Below are 4,426 nucleotides of genomic sequence, written 5' to 3'. Positions count from 1 at the left end.
GGGTAACGCGCTTCCAGCTGTGGGAGCTTCCCTGGAGTGGCAGCCGGGCAGCGAGCAGAGGTGTCGCAGGGATGAGCTGCCAACACGGGTCCCCACGAGCTTGGCAGCCTGTGGGACCGCAGGGCAGCCGGGCACGAGGGGCACAGACGTGGCTCCCTTCTGACAGGGGCAGACTCAAGGGAGCGTTTTGACAGGCACCTCCAAGGCCACCCCACCTGGCCTCAGAGACTTGCTCTCGCCAGGCCCTTGCGTGCAAAGCTCTTCCAGGCGAGAGCCCTGCATTGACTTTTTGTCTATCATCCTGGCTTATCACGTCTGTCATATCCCATAGGTGTTGTGGCACCACTGGCTCCACAGGCCCTTGAAGGAAAGTGACCTCTTTCACTCGGTGTGTGAAGTTTAATGGAAGCTGTCAGCTTGGCTCTGCGCAGGGGCCGTCAGGCAGTGGTTCTGGAGAGAGTCGGGGTGATGCAGCTGACGGGATTGGTTCCTTAAATACAAACCTGGGGTGTTTTGTCCTTTGCTGCTTAAGGTGTGGAAATGCAGACAAATGTAATGGAGTTGAGCTGTGTCTTTGGCCAGAGGCAGCCTTTGTTAGCCACCTTCTCAACCAGTGCGACCGCGCAGACCCAGCCACTCCTTGTGCCAAGTGGCTGTGATGTGGCAGGCCTGTGCCAGTGTCTAGCATTTGGCAGAGGAGAGAGGATTAAGGCTCCTCTGTAAAGAAATCGCCCCCTCTCAGCAGAGAAGGTGACTTGTTTGCAGCTAGGCCATTGTACATCAAAGTCAAGGCAAGCTGCTTTGAGCTATTCTCTCCCTCCCCTCTAACTGAATCTGGGTTTTTACTTGCTTTCATAAATGTAAGTAGGTCCTTGTTTTGCCATCGGGTAGCAGAAGCACGTGACTTTTAAATACTCCCACTGTGCTTGGCTGCAGGGTTTTAGAGCCAGAAATAAAGCTCGGCCATTGATTTTTCTGTTCTCTCTGAACTGGGCCTTCACACATTATCCACAAAGCAATGTGTGAGGATCCTCTTGCGGTAAGTGCCAAGGTGATGGGATGTGTTTCCAGGCAGGTCTCTTGCCCTCCCTGGCTTTAGTCTCCAGTGATGCTGTCATAGTTTTTGAGCTTCAAAGGCTCTGGCAGGCTTTGTCTCTCTTTCAGAGGGAAGGGAAGCATCACCTTTCCAAATAACTAGGTTTTTTGCTGTCAAAGACGGATCTCACCTGGTGGAGAAGCAAGTTGACAAGAGCAGCCTGTCTTGGTTTTGTCACAGTAGTTACAGAATAGCACTGGCTCCCTGTGCCCGTCAGCTGGCACTACTCTGGTGCATGGTGGTGACATGCAGTTTTCTTGGGTCTTAAGTGTTTTGTACAAATTAGCTGGCGTCATCATGCTGTGTTACAGATGGGGAAATGGAGGCACAAGGGGCAGTGCCTCACCCGAGGTCACACACCGACGGTGGTGGGACCAGGAATGATGTAGAGACACGTCTTGTTTTAAGGTGTGTGGACGGTCAAGATCAGCAAGAGGGAGTCATTTTCCCTACCTCTTCACTGCAGCCTTTTTTCACCTCTTGTGGCTTGTGGTCTCCCTCCTGTATCAGCAGAGCTAGTGCTTGGGTACCACAGCAACAGTCACCTCGGAGGTTGGGGTTGTGGCCCAAGGCACTGCAGGATGCAGCTCAGCGTTCCAGTAGCAGGATCTCTCTTACTGCTGGTCACGTGAGGCCAAAATAATCCCATGGTGAATGTGCAAGGATGTGTGTGTGTATGGAGAGTTGTCTCGTGGATGGAGCATGCTTGCCCTAGAAGCTGCTGGCTCAGTCAAAGGAGCTGGGAGCATCCTTGTGGCTTGGCATGTGATGCCACTTCCTGCATTTAACTCGAGGGCAATAAAGTGACTTCCAGCTTCTAGGCAAGAGGTGTAGTGCTGACTCCTGCTGGTCCAGTGTAAGGAAAGGGTTTGATGTGAGAGAGCTTCCCTGGGTCGGCCTTTTCCCTGCCAGCTCACATGTGTTGAATTCAGCCTTGGCTTGCTCAGCTGTCGAGCCCTCACTGAGTACAACCTTCTTGTACAGTGCTCTGGCAGGAACGTAAGCAGTGTTTGGTTACACCCAGTGCTGGCCTGCTCTCAAACACGAGAGGGCCCTGCCTTACCAGCCAGGCACCTTCTGCTGAGGAAAAGAGCCCTGGCCCAGAGCAGCAAGGGTTTGGACTTTGCAGCTGTGCCCATACCCCTGTGGCTTGGTGTAGAGTGAAACACCCAGTTCCTGAGTGAGGCTGGGTCTCTGCCTAGGCTGTCCTGTGTCAGTAACTGGGTATGTACCTAGCTTCTGCCATTCCAATTCGCTCCCATCTGGTTTGTGACACATGGCACCTCCAAAACATCAGGTCTCCTGCATCTGATGAGTTTAGCACTAGTCCTCTGACACCCAGTGTGACACCCTGACATCCCCTTTTGGGCTGCAATGGCAGCAGTGAGTTCTCCAGGCAAGGGCACTGGTTATCAGCTGCCGCTCCCATACGCATTGACACGATGAGGGCAGTACTGACCTTGGTTAGTCTTGCTGACGTGGGTGCTCTGGGTGCCCATTGTGCTATAGCTGTATGGGCCACTACAATGAGTGGGCAGGGTGCATGTGTCCAATAGTACTGGTGCACCAGCAGCCAGGGTAGGTGTTACCAATGTGTCTTCAGACCCTTTCCACCTTTTGATCGCACTGAATTACAAGACCAAATCTCAAGTAAATGTCTTTTACCTTGACAGGACAGGCGGTTTTGGCATTAGCAGCTGAGTACGGATTTGATCGGGAAGCAAACTAATTCTGACAGGGCCTGACTTTCACTCCCAGTCTCAATGCAAGGCCTTTCTTTACAGATATGTAACAGACAACAACTGCAGGGAAGGCCCTCGGACCTGATCCTTTAATCTTTAGACTCCTATGGGTTTCAGTAGGAGCCTTGCCTGAGTAAGGACTACAGGATTAAATCTCAACCTAGTGGACAATCCAGGGGTCCTTTTGGATTATCGCCTGCCTCTGCCAGAAAGATGCGGCTGTCATCCTGCATCTCTTTCCTCATCTCGCAAGCAGTGGTGAGGAAGACAGTGCTTTTCCCAGATAAGGGCATTGCAGTCACTCATTGGTACAAATGGGAAGTCTGTTGCAATACATTGATCTTTCAGACTAAAATCAGGCCTAAATATAATGCTTTTATAGCTCGGGAGCACCACACAAACTTCAGGCATGTGCATAAACATCCCAAAATAACTCAAAGTGCTGAGGAAGCTGTCATCACTCTTGTAAATTTACTTTTAATTACTCTCTTGCTGCAGAGCGGCTTAGAGGAGGACATGTTTTTAGCCAATTAGGTCTTTAAAAATCTATCCAGCATGCTGTTTCCTCACTGAACACCCCTTTCTGTGTGGTCGTTACAGCTCTGACTCAGCTCAGGGTAACTGGATCCTGAAGGAGTCTGGCTAAGCAGTTCTTGCACTGTGTTTAGAGCAGGCATTGGCACCTCTTTAAAATGGCACAAAAATGACTTGCCCTCCAGGTCTCTCACCTGCCTTGTGACATCTGGATTAGAGATCAGCCTGTCTTTCTGCTTGGCCTGTGCTTAGGAAGCCCCTTATAATAATACTTGGTTTGGCTTGCATGGAATGACAGAGGACCCAACTTTGCCCAGACCGGAAGGGACCAGTGCAGCCACACAAGGCTACGCTTAAATATCAGCATTTGATCTCCTGGAAGCCGGGGTAACGGAAGGAATGAGAGAGAACATGCTGGCAGTTAGGACCTCTGGAAGAAAGGTAAGGGAGATGTTGAAGCCACCAGACTTAGAAGCATTGTTAGAAAAATTCATTATAGAACCAGCAGGTCCATACACGGATGGGAAAGAGGGCAAGAGGAAGAGACTTCGGGGCAAGTCAGAAGTTAGAGGATACTTTGGAGTGCCTGCCGGAGGTGGGAGCAGGCTATGGAAATGCAGTACCTGCAGAGGAGCCAGTGGTGTTGGAGGGGTTAGGCTTATCTTCCCTTGACTTTGGAGTGCTGACAGCTGCTGTTCAAAAGTTCAGGAAGGGAAGCCAAATGCAGCCCTCTGTTCTCATAAAAAAAAGCGAACGCTGCTGGTTATTACGGCCAAGGAGTTGGATCTCTACCGAAAGAACAGAGTGAACATTTCTCTGCCTCAGTAGGATGTAGAACTGGGTGAATGGAGCAGCTTTTGGCTTTTACTTCCATGCAGTCCAGTAGGGCCAATACTGTCAGTATTGCCATAATGCCTGGCAGCTCCAGCTGGGGAGCAGCTCCATTCAGACGGGTGTCTCTCCTGACAAATAATTAAATGAGGCTGGCAGGAACGTGGCTGGCGGCTCCCAGATTTGGATGGCGCTGAAGAATCGGGAGAGCTCTGCAGGATTT

Source organism: Alligator sinensis, unplaced genomic scaffold (assembly GCF_000455745.1).
Source record: "Alligator sinensis unplaced genomic scaffold, ASM45574v1 scaffold886_1, whole genome shotgun sequence".
In the NCBI taxonomy this organism is placed as follows: Eukaryota; Metazoa; Chordata; order Crocodylia; family Alligatoridae; genus Alligator; species Alligator sinensis.
The sequence above is the reverse complement of the archived record's forward strand: the minus strand, read 5'-3'. Positions refer to the sequence as shown.